This window comes from Haemorhous mexicanus, chromosome 16 (assembly GCF_027477595.1).
Source record: "Haemorhous mexicanus isolate bHaeMex1 chromosome 16, bHaeMex1.pri, whole genome shotgun sequence".
Lineage (NCBI taxonomy): Eukaryota > Metazoa > Chordata > Aves > Passeriformes > Fringillidae > Haemorhous > Haemorhous mexicanus.
The window spans coordinates 9,797,732-9,815,253 of NC_082356.1; the positions used below are offsets into that span (position 1 = coordinate 9,797,732).

Genomic DNA, 17,522 nt, shown 5'->3' on the forward strand with positions numbered 1-17,522 from the left:
CTTAAAAAAAGCCCAAACAGTTTTAAATGAAGGAAATTGATCAAATATATCTGAAGTCCCACCATTTCACTGGTCGTTGATGCAGAATTTACCATTTGGGGACACATTCTGTGTGTAGTGCCCCTGTTGCTAAGAGGCAGGAATTTGATGTCACCCTTCTAGTGTTTCTAAGAACTCCTCCCCTGACCCAAACCCCAACTCCAGCCCTGGGATACCCTATTAAAACCCCATGGCCCTGCCTTTGCCCTGTCTTTTTGGGGTCAGAAATGGATTCTGGAGCTCTCCGAAACCAGGACCCATCTCGTTTGTTCCTGGCACTGGCAGCTGCAGCCTCCCTGGGCACCATGAACTCTGGAGAATGGGGGCAGCCAGTGAGGACAGGTCCTGGACTTCAAGATAAGTGTGTGTTGTGTTTGCCATCTGTCAGAGGTGGGGCAGTTATCTTCTGTGCATTGGGCAGTTTATCTCTTTCACAGCCAACCCTTCTTGCAGGACATATCTTCTGTTAATGGGTCAATAATTATTAATTATCTGCTGTTAATGGGCCATTGAGTTTCACTGCATGGCTGATAAAATGACATCATCCCACTGGGAGATGCTCCGCCCAGGGGAAGAAGCCAGGCATTGCTACCTAGGTAGACTCTCAGGTTTGGAACACCAGAAGCAGCCTTTTCCCACTGGATTGCCAGAGGATCAGCCCTTTTCCCTCTGGATTCCCAGAGGATTCTGACTCTGTCACTGTTTTCTTTTAAATTTGTACTATTGTATTTGTATTTTCAATTTTTTCTAATAAAGAACTGGAATTTCTACTCCCATATCTTTGCCTGTGAGCCCCTTAATTTCAAAATTTATTATTATTATTATAAATTTTGTTGTTATCATTTTTTTAGTAGTAGTAGTAGTATTCACAGGGAGTGGGGTTTACATTTTCCTTTCCATGGGAGGCCCCTGAAATGGGGAGACACCCCCAAGGAGGGGCCATGTAAAATAATCCCTGAAATATGTAAATTAATTTATGGATTTTCATGAGAGTCTATGAATATGCAACAGGCTGATGTAATTCAGACCAGATTAATTAAGGAGTGTCCCCAAAGACAATGGGGGTGTGTCTTGGTGGCCATAATAAACTTTGCTGCATGGTCCTTGTCTCCTCTTACATCAGCCTTTTGCATATTCATAGACTCTGTTGCATGTCAATAAATCACTATATATATTGCAGGAACAAAATTGGCTTCTTCCTGTTTGGTGGTCCCACCCCTCTCCCAGCTCAATTTTGGGGTCCCATCCCCCTCCCAACTCAATTTTGGGGGTCCTACCCCCCTTCCACTCAATTTTGGGGTCCCATCCCCCTTCCCACCTCAATTTTGGTGGTCCCATCCTCATTCCCAACTCAGTTTGGGGGTCCCAACCCCTCTTTCCTGCCCTCTCCTGCCCCTTCCCCATCGTTCCCCCAATCCCCTCCCTGTGTTTGGTTTTGGGGTTTCCAGGCCCCTCCTTCTCCTTTCTGGCATGCCGACCCAGCTTTGGTTTAATTTGGGGTCCCCTCCCCATCCCCAGGGTCACACCCCCCTACAAATTCTGCTGCTGGCAACTGATGAGTCATCAGCAATAAATGCTCTGATTAGCTGGAAATTACCCCTCGCTGTCTCTGATTGGTCAGTGCTCTGTGGCACTGGGCTCCGCCTGGCAATTGATGAGTCAGAGTCGCCTCGGGAGCTGATTGACTGAAAATCGCTGAGCGGGGCCAGTGCTCCTAGTTTCTGCCCAACAATTGTGTCATCGTCAGCGCTTCGCGCTCTGATTGGCCAAGGTCTGTTTTGGGGTGGGGACGGGAGGAACGGGTTATTGGGGTTTTTTTTGGGTTCATTTAGGGATTATTTGGGGGTTATTTGGAATTTATTTTAGATGCATTTGGGGGTTTTGGGGGTTTTATTTGAGATTATTTGGGTTTACTTTTGTTTTTTTGGGGTTCCTTAGGGTTTATTTGGATTTATTTGGTGTTTATTTAGGTGTACTTTGGGTGTTTGGGGGTGTTTTGGGTTTGTTTGGAGAATATTCTGGTTTATTTGGAGTTTATTTAGAGATTATTTGGGTTCGTTTGGGTTTATTTACGGTTCATTTAAGGATTATTTGGGTTTGTTTGGGTTTTTAGGTATTACTTGGGGTTTCTTTTGGGTTATTTGAGGTTTATTTGGAGTCAAAAAATCCGTGAAGGTTCTCTTAGAAAACCCGGGATGATTCCCCAAAAAAAACAGGAATGTGCCCACTCCAAGAAACGGGAATTTTTCCTAAAAAATCCGTGAATTTTCCTCCCCAAAACCAGGAACGTTCCTCTAAAAATCCCAGACTTTTCCCCAACAATAGCAATGCGCCCCGCCCCAAGCCATCCAATCGCCGCGCTTCATCTCCCAAATTAACCAATCACAACACAGCCCGCTCCAAACCATCCAATCACGGCCCGTATTCCCTCAGCAACTCCCGCCTCCCCCGTGGCTCTCCTGTCAATCACCGTGCCCTATACCGAACCAACCAATCACTGCGCGGTTCCCTCAGCAACTCCCGCCTCCCCCGTGGCTCTCCTGTCAATCACCGTGCCCTACACCGAACCAACCAATCACTGCGCGGTTCCCTCAGCAACTCCCGCCTTCCCCGCCCCGCTCCTGTTCCACCGCTCGGTTCCAACCCTGATCCAGGACGGGCCGCAGTAAGTTTCCAAAAAACCCCCAAAATCCTCTCCAGACCCCCCAAAATGCCCCCAAAGCCCCCCAAAATCCCTCCAAATCTCTCAAAAATCCACTCAAATCCCCCCAAAATCACCCCCAAATTCCCCCAAAACCCCCTAAAAACCTCCCAGAAACACCTCAAACCTCACCCAGAATCCCCCCAAAACTGCCCCAAAAGCCCCCGAATCCCCCAAAATCCCCCAAAGCCCCCCAAAACTGTCCCCAAAAGCCCCCAAATCCTTCCAAAACCCAAAATCCCCCCATTACCACCCCAAAAAACTCCTCAAATCCCCCCAAAACCCAACAAATACCCCCCAAAGTCCTCCCAAATTTCCTAAAGCCACACCCAAAACCCCCAAATGCTCCCAAAATCCCTCCATAACTCCCCAAAAATCCCCCCAATCCACCCCCCCAAAAATCCCCCCAAAATTACCCCTAAATCCCCCAAATCGTCCCAAACCCCAACAAATTCTCCCCAAATCCCCCCAAACCATCCCTAAACCCCCCCCAAATCCTCCCAAAACCCAACAAATCCCCAAACCCCCCAAATACCCCCAGAACTCCCCAAATTCCCCCACAAAAACTCCAATATCCCCCCAAAACCCCACCAAAAATGCCCTAAATCTCCCCCAAACCCCCCAAAAATCTCTTCAAACCGCCCCAAATCCTCCCAAAACTCTCCAGACCCCCCAAAATCCCCCCAAAACCAGACCTAAAATTCCCCTAACCCCCCCAAAATCCCCTCAAAACCTAAAATCCTCCCAAAAGACCCCAAATGTCCCCCAAAGCCACACCCCAAAAAAGCCCCAAATGTCCCCTAAAACCCCAAATCGCCCCAAAAATCCCCAAAAAATCCCCAAATCCCCCCAAATCCTCCCAAAACCCCCAAAATGCCCCCAAACCCACCCCCAAAATCCCCCCCGCAATCCACCTAAAATTTCCCAAATCCTCCCAAAACCACCCCCAAAAAAAACCCCAAATCCCCTCAAATACCCCAACCCCCCCCGAAAAAAAAAACCAAATCCCCTCAAATACCCCCAAAAACACCCCCCAAGTAACCCCAAACCCCCTAAAACCCCCCAAAAATCTCCAAAACACCCCAAACCCAGGTGTGCTCTGGTGGCCCTGGCCATGGCGGGGGTGCTGCTGGGACCCCCTGGCCCCAATTGGGTCTGGGGGCTCTGCTGGAGCCAGCGCGGGCCAGGGGCTGCACCCGCCACAGGGAGATGTTCTCAGGTGGGTTTGGGGGGTTTTGGGGGGTCGTGGGGGGGGGGGGGGGTTAGGGCATTTTCGGGTGGTCCTGGGGGGGATTTGGGGGAATTTTGGGGCGGATTTTGGAAGATTTGGAGCATCCTGGATGGGTTTGGGGGAGGATTTGGGGGGAATTTTGGAGGGTCCTGGAGGGATTTGGGGGAAATTTGGAGGGTCATGCGGGGAATTGGGGGAGGATTTGGGAGAATTTGGGGAGGATGGGGGGGGATTTGGAGAGGATTTGGGGGGGATTTTAGGGCATTTTTGGGAGGGTTGAGGGAGGATTTGGGAGGAATTCTGGGGGGGGTTGGGGGGATTTTAGGGCATTTTGGGGGAGGATTTGAGGGGATTTGGGGGAGGATTTGGGGGGGATTTTGGGGACTCCTGGGGTGTTTTCGGGTGTCTGGGACAGTGTTGGGGGGGTTTTGGGAGATTTTGGGGGTAATTTGGGTCTAGGGGCTCTGCTGGAGCCAGCACAGGCCAGGGGCTGCACCTGCCACGGGGAGATGTTCTCAGGTGGGTTTGGAGGATTTTGGGGGATTTTAGGGCATTTTGAGAGGAATTTGTGGGGGGTCCAGCGGAAGGATTGGGAAGTTTTGGACGGATTTGGGGTGAGTTTGGAGGGGCATTTGGGAGGATTTTGGGGGGTCCTGGGGGGATTTGGGGAAGTTTTGGGGTCATTTTTGGGGCCAGTGGGGTCAGTTCTTTAGTGCTTTTGGGGTGATTTTTTGGGTGATTTTCAGGATGTTTTTGTGATGTTTTTGGGGTGTTTATGGGATGGTTTTGGGGTGATTTGGGCTGTTTTTGTAGTGATTTTGGGGTGTTTTTTGGGAGGCTTTTCAGGCTGGATTTGGGGTATTTTTGGGGTGATTTTGGGGTTTTTCTCAGGATGGGTTTGGGCTGTGTCCTTGGGTGACGTTGTGATGCTGGTATCCCCACTCGTGTGTGCTGTTTCTGCTGGATATTATGTTCTGTGCCTTCAAGACTGGCTCTGAAGAGCGAAAGTTTTGTTTTGGTTTCTTATCAGGCGCTCCCCCACAGCCGGCAGGACGCAGAGACGGGGCAGTACATAGTGCAGCTTTTGCTTTTTGCTTGGCTTTTTGCTTTGCTCTCACTCTTGCTTCTGCTTTGCTCCTGCTTTGCTCTTGCTTTCTGCTTCTGCTCATTAGTTAGTTTAGCTAAGCAGTTCAAATTTTTCCCTGGACTGTTTTTCCTTTACCTTTTTTGGAACTACTCGAACCTGCTCCAGACTGGGACTGGGAAACACCAAGAGTTTGCACCTTGTGGCTGCAGCAGCTGCCCCAGCGCCGGAGGGACTGATAACAGAGCGACCACCCCAAGAGAGACTTTCTGAATTTGTCATCTTTGTCAGAGCGGTGAAAGAGTGGTGTCATCTGGTATTGTTCATTTTGTGTGCTGGGGGTGCTGTGCTTGTCAAATAAACGGGTTCTTTCCACTTCTCTCCCAGGAATCCTTCCTGAACTGGTTGGGGGGAGGGGCCTTGTGGGTTTGCTTTCTGGAGGGGCCCCCTTTGGAGGTTTTCTCCCAAACTTGCCCTAAACCAGGACAAAACTTGGTGCCCAACACGTGGGGCTCGAGAGAGAGTGGAAAAGCCCTGTTTCAAGTGCATTTTGGTTGCCATTATTCTGTGTCAGTATAAAGCAGTTAACAGCCATGCTTTTTGAATTCATAATGTCTCTTGGGGTGAAGGCTTGCATGCATTTCTGGTCCCTATGGTTTTTTAAGGTTTTAATACCTCTATGGTCCCTCGGTTTATTTTCTTATCCAGAAATAGCTCTTGTATTGTCCCTAATACGTAGCTTTTACAGCAGAGGGGCACTGACCAGAATAGCTATCCTGCTGGGCTTGGTGGTAATAGCTTGTAAGAAGTTTATAAACATGCTGGGGCCTGCTCCAGGTATGAATGGTTCGTGGTTATGGTTATGCATCCAGTTTGTTAGAGGAGGAGCAGGGGGTGAGGCTTTTCAGCCTTTGCTTTCCTTCTTCTCCTCTGAATCTGTTACATCACTGTTGGAGAATGTTCAGTTTCCCCTGAATGTTAAAGAGACCATCTTTCTGGTATTACATCTGGTAAGCTTCCTCTCCCAGTCTGCTGCTTCTCTAGAATGAGGGCTGAGATTTCTAGACAGGCTGATGAGATCCCTGACTCAGGAATAGACCCAGGTGTGGAAACTCCTAAGTGATGTGGGAAATGGGAGAATATGGGCCAAATCCTGAAGGAATTCTCTGACCCTATAGTCTGGGACTTTCCCCATGAACAAATTCAGAACCCAGCTGAGGTGGGGAAATATCTGAAAGAGAAGTACCAGGATGACCCTAAGGAAAAAAAGATCATTGCAGTGAGCTGGGCCTTGGCATATGCTTATCGCGCGTTGCTAGATACGGTTGGGCAGCAGACAGAGGCAGGGGGGCAGGGAGATAAATCAGCAGCTATCCCGGTCACTCAGGCTGCAGCCAACAGCCCAGGCTCAAAGCCAGCAGCCGAGCTAGATAGTGAGCCTAAGCCAGCAGCTAAACCAATGGCTGTTGCTACTAGCACCAGAAGTGGAAAATGCACAGGCAAGACCAATCGGCCAGTGGATGATGATGATGCAGGAGAAGGACCCTCAGCACCTCCTGATGTAAAATCAGAAGTCAAAGCAGCAGGTGCCAGATCAGAAGCCAATATGGAGTCCTTTTCCCTGAAGGACCTCCATGGCCTAAGGAAGGATTACACCCGGCGACCTGATGAATCCATAATTAGTTGGTTAGTCCATCTCTGGGATGCTGCAGGTGAGGCCACAATTCTGGACGACACTGAAGCCAGGCATTTGGGATCCCTGTCACATGATCCTGTCATCGACCAAGGAATGATGAGGGGGGTTAATCCTCACAGCCTCTGGGCACGGGTCTTGGACAGTGCTGCACAAAGATACCTGTGTGCAGATGATCTTTGGATGCAGCAGACCCAGTGGAAGACCATAGAGCAAGGGATCCAACGCTTGAGGGAAATGGCAGTGGCAGAGATTATCTTCTCAGATGACGTAACAACTAGGAACCCAGACTTGGTACCATGCACGTCTGTGATGTGGCGGAAACTTGTACGACTCGGGCCACATGAATATGCTTCTGCCTTAGCCATAATGAAGCGGGATGAGAGGGATGAGACCGTGCTGGATATGGCGAAGAAGCTCCAAGCATATGCAGACACTGTGCATGGCCCAATTCTGCATGCCAGAATCGCAGCAGTGGAAACACGTCTGCAGAAGTTAGAGGATAAGATCGAGGAGAATCACAAGAAGCTCAGAGAGGAGATTAAGGAAGACCTTCTCCAAATCTCAGCAGTACAGATCAGAGATCCTAGTGCCCAACACAGACATTCCCCAGATGGAGAGAGAAGGTACACCCCACGAGCTGAGCTGTGGTTCTTCCTGCGTGATAGTGGAGAAAACATGAGGAGATAGGATGGGAAATCTACTGCTGCTCTGGCACGACGGGTATGTGAATTGAAGGAAGGCAGGACTCAGAGAGGGAGCTCCACCAAAAGGGAAGCAGCTCCAGTTGCCCATAGCCGAACTGCCAGATACAATGACGATGATGACATGTCCGATCCCCTTGAAAGAACATCTAAGACATATGCCCAGGGAAAGAAGCATGACCAGGCTTAGAGGGGCCCTGCCTCTAGCCAGGTAGAGGCTAGGGAAAATCGTGTTTTCTGGTCTGTGTGGATTCTTTGGCCTGGCACATCGGAACCACTGGAGTATAAAGCTTTGGTTGACACTGGTGTGCAATGTACATTAATCCCATCGAGACGTGGGGACAGAATCTGTTTCTATTGCCGGCGTGACAGGGGGATCCCAGGATTTCACTTTGGTGGAAGCGGATGAGAGCCTGACGGGAAATGAGTGGAAAAAACACCCTATTGTGACTGGCCCCGAGGCCCCATGTATTTTGGGCATAGATTACCTTAGAAGTGGGTATTTCAAGGACCCAAAAGGACTCAGGTGGGCATTTGGGATAGCAGCTGTAGTGACAGAGGGCATCCAGCAATTGAACACTTTGCCTGGACTGTCCGAGAATCCATCTGCAGTAGGACTTCTGAAGGGAGAAGAGCAACAGGTGCCAATTGCCACTTCCACAGTGCATCAACGGCAGTATAGAACCACTCGAGATGCTGTGATCCCCATCCATAAGATGATCCGAGAGCTGGAGAGCCAAGGGGTGGTCAGCAAGACCCACTCACCCTTCAACAGCCCCATCTGGCCTGTGCGTAAATCTGAAGGGGAATGGAGATTGACTGTGGACTACCGTGCATTGTTTGAAGTGACTCCACCACTGAGCGCTGCCGTGCCAGACATATTAGAGCTCTTTCTATTTAAAGAGAAAAAAAAGAAAAAAGAAAAAAATATATAAAATGTGAAAGATAAAAGCAAAAATCAAGTGTTAGTGAAAAAACTTGTGTAACTTTGCATTAAGAGGTAAATGATCGTTAAAAACGAGAACTCAGTTATTTAAATTGTAAATGTGCTGATGGCATGTGTCCATCCTACTGACCTCAGCAGCCTTTTAGAACATTTTGGGCTTTGTTTCCAACATTGGTATTTGAAATTGTGCTCAAAGCAAGAGGAAATTGTTTTGTGCCCTTCCAGCTCCAGGCAAGACTGGGAAAAGAAACTGTCAATCGCCAAATCCTTTAGAAGATGACCTTCCTCCTCACCCTGGTAATGAGCTGCACATTCCCTTTGAAACTGTCCGAAAATTCTTAGAGACACCAAGTCCCACTTACGGCTTTTTGCTCTGGTTGGGAAGTGCAGAAGGGCAATTCTCCATCCATCAGCTCCAGCCTGCACTGCCTCAGGAACACGGCCCACTCGCCAGCCTCGGCCCACTCCTGGCACTTCTAGAGGAGGAAGAAAATGCAATTGCACAATTCCAACCAATAAAGAAGGAAGAATGGGACAGACAAAACACCCTGTGGAGACCCAGGCGTTTAGATGGGACTGTGGAGAGTCTGGGTCCTTGCCAATTGGATGCGTGTCCCCAGCTGCAATCTCTGGGCCTGCAGGAGAGTCTCACTCACCTGCCAAATCAGAAAGCTCAGGCGCTGTGCTCAGAACGGGCCCGTCTGATGCAAAGCTGTCAGAGCAATGTGAGGGCAGAGCCAGCCCAGCTGGGCCCAGGGCTGAGCCCAGCAGAGCCCTGGCAGAGCCCAGAGCAGCCTCAGCACCCGCAGAGCCCGGCTGCAAGGAGAGAAAGCAGAAACTGCCCGTCAGCTGAGGGCTCCTGTCCCCTTGTGCCAAGGCCTGCGGTGCCCAGACCATGCTGGCTGTGCCCAGAGCTGTGCCCAGAGCTGCCCATCCCTGCTGCCTTTGGGAGCAGAGCAGGAGGGCAGGACATGTGCCCAGCCTGCAGCCAGCCAGGGCACATCCAGCCCTCAGCAGCTGCCCAGAGCAGGATGCTCCTGTGCTCGCTGCCATCTCCCAAAAGCTCTGATCCCACCCTGCCAAGCAGACAGGGACCCACCTCACGCCATCCACGGCTGGAAGAAAAGCTGCTCCCAAACCATGTCCTCAGCCTTCTCCAAGGGCACGGCCCATCCACGCCACAGCTGCTCCCAAGCACTTCCCCATCCACGTTGGACCACCCAGTATGCTTGCTCTGGAAAAACAAACAACACATTATTGAAAAAAGATTGGAGACAAAAATGGAAAACAAGAAAAAAGGGAAAAACTCTTATCTCTGTCAGGGCCTTGAGGAAGGCCCAACCCCTACATGCTAGGGAAAAACCCAGCCATGGGTGAGGGAAGCCCACACTTTCTCTCTTCCCCCCTGCACTGCCCCCCAAAATCACAGGGATCCCAAAGCAAACAAGGGCAGTGGAGCAGCCCAAGCCCTTCCTTTCCTGCACAGCAAAGCAGCTGTGCACAGCTTCTGGAGTCCCACCTCTGCTCCCACCATGGGGTTTGTTTGTGTCGGGCTGGCTGCCCCAGCCCCAGCCCAGGCCACGGTGGGTGCTGGGGGCTGTTGGCAGGGCCAGGAGCCCACTCCCATTTTGTACCCACCCCAGCCTATCCCCCCAGCCCTGCCAAAAAGCAGCTGGGCAGCCGACTGAAGAATGAGTTGCATCTGCCCCAGCAAAGGGGGAACCTTTGCTTCCCTGCCAGGCTGGGCAATGCCCAAATCTGGGAGCATTTCCCCAGCTCTGGACTCATCTGCAAATTTCCTGTGGACTTTGGCTTTGTTAAGAAGGTGCCAGAATCAAAGTCCATCACCTTCAACCACCGGTGGCCAGGCTGAGGAAGAGCTTGTCATCCTTGATGTCATCCTCACTGTCTCCAGCAGCAGCAGCAGCAACATCCCCACCTGGTACAGCTTCTCCAGGGGCTCCTTCTCCTTCCCTGCGGTGAGACCAGGCTCTCAGGGCTCTGCTCAGGGCCCCAGCTGTCAGGGAACCAGGACAAGCAAAACCAGCCTGGATGGTGGCCACCAGTGCTGGGCAGGGCAGCTCAGCTCCAGCACAAGGGCTGCATGTTCCCATCCCATGACCCCTGGGCAGTGACACAGGCAGCACAAAAAGGTTCTGGGTTCCTTTGCTTCTGATTGCCAAGGTGTGTGTGGAGCTGGAACTTACCAGGGCCTGGGATCAAAGTGTGCCTGGGATTCTCTCCCTTCTTCTATGGCAGAGGAATATCCTGCACCCAAGGATCACAGAACAGATCTTCTAATGTGGGTCTGTCCAAGAAGTGCACGGATAAACACCACCTGATCAGATCTTTGCACTCTGGGGAGAGAAAGCAGAAACTGCCGCTCAGCTGGAGAAGGCTCCTGTCTGCTTTGCCCCACTATTCCCATGCCCAGGCCATTCTGGATGCGCTCAGAGCTGGGCCTCAACTTTCCCATCAATTCCCTGTTCTGGAGGAGAGCAGGACATGTGCCCCCTCCTCAGCAGCTGCCAGAGCGGGATGCTCACGAGCCCGCTGCTGGCTCCCAGCACTGGTATTCCCCCCATGCCCAGAGAAGAGGATCCACCTTGAGAGAGCCCTTGTGGCAGTGAGAGCTGGCCCCAGCAGATGTTCCAGCCCCTCCTGAAAGGGTGCTCCCCGCAGACCATCTGGTGCAGCAGGATGCCCAAGGACCAGATCGTTGCTGCCTCGCCGTGGTACCAGCCATAGTGGTTCCATTCCGGGGGGCTGTATGACGGTGTTCCTATGGAATACAGATGGAGTTCAGCAGGGGGATGCTGCTGCTCCCACAGCCTGGCCCCAGCATCCCTGGGTGTGCAGGGGCTGCATCAGTGGCACACAGGGTGACCACTGCCCTCTCACCAGCACCTGGGACTTGTGCACAAACTCAGGGTTGCAAAAGAAGCCACTGGTGTTGGAAGAGGGCAGCCCTGGCTAGGCCTGACCATGACATGCAAAGGGAAAACCCCTCTGTGCTGGGGAAAAAACATTCCCTTATCCTCCCTGCTTGCATTGCTCCTAAAATATTATGAAGCCAAGGCAAACAGGGCGAGTGGAGCAGTCCAAGCCCTTCCTCTCGCCTGCACCACAAACTGGCTGGGGCACAGGTTCTGGCCACCCCTCTCTGCTACCCCCACCCACGGGGGTTTTTGTCAGGCTGGCTGCCCCAGCCCAGCCCCCATCCTGGGAAGAGTGGCTGGCAAAGGCTGACAGCAGGGCTGGAAGATGGCTCCCCACCCAGCCCCCCTCCAAAGCAACTCAGCTGAAGACTCCGTCCCCTGACTGGCAGCAAAAGGGAGAATCCCCTCTGCCACAGCCAGCTTGGCCTGGGAGATGCTGGGCCATGAGATGCCAGCACCAGGAGCACACCCCTGTGGAGGCTCACCTGCAAAGTGCGTGTAGCCTGTGTCTTGCAGGTAGGTGCCACAGCCAAAGTCAATCAGTTTCGCCTGCCCGGTGGCCAGGTCAACCAGGATGTTCTCTGGTTTGATGTCGCGGTGCAGGACCCCGCAGCTGGTGCAGTGCCGCACGGCCTCCAGCACCTGGCGGAACAGCTCCCGCGCCACCTCCTCGGACAGGAACCGCCGTGCCCGAATGAAATCCCGCAGGTCCTGACACCGCTCTGGCCGCTCCAGCACCATCACAATTTTGTTGGGGAGCTCGAGCCACTCCAGCAGCTGCACCACACCGGGGAAGCCGGTGGACACCTTGTCCAGCAGCACGATCTCCAGCGGTGCTCTGGTGCCGTCGGGCTGCGGGAGGAGCACGATGCCCTCAGTGGGGGCTGATGCCGTGCCAGGCCTGGGGAAGCCCTCACCCAGCCCGGGATGCTCTGCGCCCTGCACTGGCCCCACGCCCGCTCCGCCTCGAGCCGTCCTGGCAGCTTCCACCCTGCCGGACCTCGGCTCATTCCCGCCCAGCAGCCCCGGCTTCTGCCGCTGGCCCCGCTCACTCACCAGCTCGCCCCAGTGCCGGACGCGGTTCCGTGGCACCCTTTTGATGGCCACCTGCAAGCCAAGGGGAAGAGCGGGCTGAGCTCGCCGCCCGCCCTGCCCAGGCACAGCCCCATCCTCCTCCTCCTCCGCCCCCTCCTCCTGTGCCCGCCGCCGGCCCCGCCGCTCACCGGGGCGCCGTCCGAGAGCCGCGTGGCCGCGAAGACGCTGCCGAAGCCGCCGCGCCCCAGCAGCGAACCCAGCCGGTACCGCTCCTGCAGGGCCTCCTGCGCCTTCCCTGCGGGCGGGACGCGGCTGTCAGCGCTCGGCCCGGGGCCAGCTACGGCCCCCGAGCGCCCCTCACCCGCCCCGGGCCGGCCATCCCCGGGCGTTCGCTCTTGGGAACGCGACACGGGAGGCTCGGGGCCGGCGGCCGCGCTGCCGAGCGGCGGAGCTCGGGCCGGGGAAGCCGCAGCGGAGGCGGCGGGAGCGGCCGCGCCGCGTGTGTCCTCCGCGGGCCCCGGGAGGAGCCGGGGCCGGGGCCGGGGTCGGGGATGGACCATGCGTCGGGCCCGGCGTTGGGGCCGGGGCCGGGCTCGGGCCAGGCGGAAAAAAAGGGCGGCGATGCCGCCCGAGCCCCAGGCACCGATGCCCGCCCAGCAGCGGCACCGCCAGTACGGCCAGAGCCGGGCGGAGGCGAGACTGCGGCGGGACGCCCGGGGACGGGGACGGGGACGGGGACGGGGACGGGGACGGGGACGGGGACGGCGCAGCCCCGCCCTGGGCCGGGGGCGGGCCGGGGACATGGCCGGGCCAGGCAAGGGGAGAGAGGGAGGCGGGGAGAGGAGAGGAACGCCGGGAAACGGGCCCCGAGAGAAGAGTGCCCGACAGCGGGAAAGGGAGAGAAAGAAAAAGAAAAAAAGAGTATAGAGGCTTCTCTGTTTTTTTGCCGCCGCTGCTACTGCCGCCGCTGTCGCTGCCGCCGCTGCCGCCGCTGCAACTGAAGCCCCGGGGCCGTTCGTCCCCGTGTTCGTTCCCCGCTCGCCCCACGAGCCCCACGGCCGAGCCCCGCGCGCCCCGGGGACAGCCCCTTCGTCTGTCCGAACACGGGAACTTTGCAGGGTTGAGCCCAGATGCAGAGCCCTGACTCCTGCACGCTGGCAGAGCAATCCCCTCGCTTGCTGCTGGGCATTGTCCTTGCTGAGGGTCAAACACTGTCGGGACACCTTCCCTTGGTGTAGGATTCTTACCTGACCCCAGCACTGCACTTCCATCTCCAGTGTTGCTTTCCAGTAAAAACAGGGCAAGGAAAAGTGTGTGTGGCTCATGGTATTTTAGAGTGCCTAAAACTTGCTAAGTCGCCAATTTTGTAGGTGAGGTGCATCTACAATTACTGGGATGGAGAAGTAGTGCAACATGGAGAAGGGGAGCATAGAAATAAATAGAGGAAAACGTCCTGGATTGTGTCTTCTGTTTTCATGTCACTTCTGGAAAGCTGTTTCAGTTTTCCAGGAATCTTCTCCTGTCTGTTCTTTTCAAGAACCTCTTGTGGAGAACAAGGTTGAACTTCTGCAGCCACCAGCTGCCGCTTCTCTTGGCTTTCCACACTGCACTGTGTGTGCAGCACCAGATCTTGATGTTGCTGGAGCCAGAACCTGGAAATTTCCAAATTTTGTCTTTCTGTGCCAGAAAATCACTGGACTTGGGCTGTGCCAGCACCAGGAAGTTTTCAGATCTGGGCACTGGCGCTGCCAGCAAACACCAGATCTGGGTCGTGTTGTTGCCAGTGGCAGAAATCTGCTGGATTTGGGCTCTGCTGGCATTGGGAAATTTCCAAATCTGGGTACTGGTGCAGCAAACACAAGATGTGGGAGGTCCCAGAGCCAGGAGCAGGAAGTTGCCGGGTTTTGGATTTCTGTACCAGCAAATTGCTGGACATGGGCGGTGCTGGAACAGGGAAATTTCCAGATCTGGGCACTGGTGGTGCCAGCAAACACCTGTCCAGACCCTTGACCGGTGGTTGCCCTGAGAACCAGCTCTGGCCACTTTACAGAGAGAGACTGCTTTCGTCTGGGTGTCTGGAAACAGAACTTTAATGAAGGCAAACACAACAAACAGGACAGCGTCCACAGTTCAGAGAGCGAAGCAGAAAAAAGCCTGGGTCCAGGGTCTAGCAGGGATATTTATACATTTATTTATGGGGAGGGGTTAAGGTGGGATCTGAGGGAAGGATCCAAGAGGAAGGAACGATTAAGAATATTATAATTTTTGCAGTAAAAAGTAACCAATGGTAGCAAAGAGAACTCAGAACTTTCTAGTAACAGTCTGCATAACTGAACAAGAGGAATATGGGCAGGAGCTCCTGCTCAGCCTAACTAAACAGGGTTTTCCCACAGCCTTAAGCTGAGGCCTCCTTCTTCTTTTAAACCAGCCCAAACACACACCAGTGTGCCAGGTTTTTGCTTTCTTTGCCAGAAAATTGCTGCATTTGGGTTGTGCTGGCACTGGGAAATTGCCAGATCTGGGCACTGGCAGTGCCAACGCACACCAGATCTGGGCAGGGATTGTGCCCCCACTGGGAAATTGCCAAATGTTCCCTTTCTGTGCCAGCAAACTGCTGGAATTACACTGGACAGGCATCTGAAATATTCCTGATTGGGACACTAGCAGTGTCAGCAAACATGAGATCGGGTTGGTGTGGGTACCAGGTATTTGCTTGGTTTTGGCTTTCTGTGCCAGCAAATTGCTGCACTTGGGCTGTGCTGGCACCCAGAAATCTCTGGATCTGGGCACTGGCAGTGCTGGGAAACCCCAGATCTGGGCAGTGGCAGTCCTGGCACCGGGAAATTGCTGTGTTTTATCTTTCTTTTCCAAAAACTTGCTGCACTTGGGCTGTGCTGGAACCTGGAAATGTCCGGATCTGGGCACAGGCAGTGGCAGCCAACACCAGATCTGGGCCGTGCTGGTGGCTGCACCAGGAAGCTGCAAGGATTTGGTTTTCTTTGCCAGAAAATTGCTGCATTTGGGTTGTTCCAGCACTGGGAAATTGCCAGATCTGGGTACTGGCAGTGCCAACTAACAGCAGATCAGGGCAGTGCCAGTGCCGACACCAGAAAATTGCCGGGTTTTGGCTTTCTGTGCCAGCAACCTGCTGGACTTGGGCTGTGCTGCCACTGGGAAACTGCTGGATCTGAGCACTGGCGGTGCCAGCAAACACCAGATCTGGGTGGGGCCAGACCCAGTAATGCTGGACATGAATTTGTAGAGAATTTTTAAGGTTTGACAGAAGGTTTATATAGTATGTATACAAGGAGGTTTACAAGAAGGTTTATATAGTACGTACAAGTACCAGGAATTCTCATTCCTGTGCCAGCACATTGCTGCAATTGGGCTGTGCCAGAATAGGGAAATATCCAGATCAGGGAACTGGCAGTGCCAGCAAACAGCACATTTCAGGAAGGACTGGATCTGGACCCCTTCCTCTTTTCCTTCCTTCCTTCCTCCCTTCCTCCCTCCCACTCTACAGGCTGGGGACAGAGTGGCTGGACAGCAGCCAGGCAGAAAGGGACCTGCAGGGACTGATGGGCAGCAGGCTGGACATGAGGCAGCAGTGTGTCCAGGTGGCCAAGAAGGCCAAGGCTCCTGGCCTGGATCAGGAATGGTGTGGCCAGCAGGAGCAGGGCAGTGATTCTTCCCCTGTGCTGGGCACAGCTTGGGCAGCACCTCGAGTGTTGTGTCCAGTTCTGGCCCCCCAATTTAGGAAGGACATGGAGAGGCTGGAGCGTGTCCAGAGAAGGGCAACAAGGCTGGAGAGGGGTCTGGAGCACAAGTCCTGTTCAGAGTGGCTGAGGGAGCTGGGGTTGTTTATCCTGGAGAAGCGGAGGCTCAGAGGAGACAAGGTGGTGTCAGGGCACAGCTTAGGCCTGATGATCTCCATGGCCTTTTCCACCCTTGCTGATTCTGGGATTCTCTGAAATCACCCTTGGAGCAGTTGCAGGATGAGCCCTGGGCCTCCTCTTCAGAAGCTCCAGCAGCCCAGGTCCCTCAGCTTCTCCTGCCAGGCCCAAAGCCCATCCTGTCAGTCCTGCAGAGCCTCTGCAGCTCCTCCTCATTGCCCAGAACAGGGAGCCCCAGAGCCAGACACAGCAGCCCAGATGTGCCCACCTGGCTCCTAGTGCCTCTGGCAAGGGAGCAGCAGGAGGCACTGGAGGAGCCTGCAGACAATTCCTGCAGCACTTGTGGGATGATCCTGCTCCCCAAGGGACGTTCCCATGGTGCCAAGTCAGGAACTGTAATGGGGAGTGGGGCCAGAGAGGGAAGGGCAAACAGGGATGGGCTGTTTGCAGGAGAGGGAACAGGGGTGGGCAATGAGAAGAAATTTGTAGCGGGAAGAGTAAGGAAAGCAAAGGTGAAGCCAAGGAAATGCTCAGGGCAGTTTGGGGGTGGCTGCCAGGCAGCCCTGGCTCTGAGCAACAGCATCTGCAGTGGGACAGGAAACTCCCAGCTGATGGGAACAAACTTTCTGGCTGAGTGCAGAAGCCAGGACAAAGCTGAGTCATTTCCCTGCCATTCCCAGCCCTTGTTGGCTCCAGGGGCTGATGGCATTTGTGCTCCCTCAGGTTCATGTCCCCACACCAACAGCATGGGGGTGCTCCCCCTGCTCTGTGCAATGCAAACAGGGGCTCCTGAGCCAGTGCTGCCGTGTCTGTGCCTGCAAGGATGGGGCACCTGTGTGAGCTGGGGGAGAGGCCAGGGCTGCAGAGGGGGGATGTTGTTGGCAGCTCCATGAGGACGCTCTGGGACGCTGCCCTGGGCTGTCCAGCGCACTGGGGATGGATCAGCCCCTGCTCTGCTGCTCCTTCCCATCTCCCCCAGGGCCCTTGCAGAGCCCCAGCCATGCTGTTTGCACCCAGCCTGCCCACGGCCACCCTGGGGCTGCTCACGGGGGTTTTCTGTGCTGAGCATTGTTCCTGGCCATGTTCTTGAGAGAGCCTGGGCAAGGAGCCTGGAGCCCCCAGGGCCTGGCCTGAGGTGTCAGCGCTGCCCCAGCAGTGCCCATGGCCTGTCCCTGCTGCAGCCCTGGCACTGCCACCCCCAGGGCTGTGCCCGGCCCCGAGAGCACTCAGGCCCTACAGCAACACCAGGGCCACCAG

General features: G+C 54.3%; 1 protein-coding gene, 1 long non-coding RNA gene and 1 pseudogene across 2 annotated transcripts in view; 2 read left to right on the plus strand and 1 right to left on the minus strand.

The window, feature by feature from the left end:
• LOC132334709 (zinc finger protein 850-like) overlaps nucleotides 1-17,522 on the minus strand; it is an 800,740-nt pseudogene that overhangs the window by 636,616 nt on the left and 146,602 nt on the right.
• LOC132334515 (zinc finger protein 883-like) overlaps nucleotides 1-17,522 on the plus strand; it is a 90,785-nt gene that overhangs the window by 1,347 nt on the left and 71,916 nt on the right. The gene's annotated exons all lie outside the window — the stretch shown is intronic.
• LOC132334866 (uncharacterized) lies at nucleotides 2,632-5,430 on the plus strand. The gene is made up of 3 exons (XR_009488509.1): nucleotides 2,632-2,704; nucleotides 3,833-3,959; nucleotides 5,224-5,430. It is a non-coding gene; the product is annotated as an uncharacterized LOC132334866 (long non-coding RNA).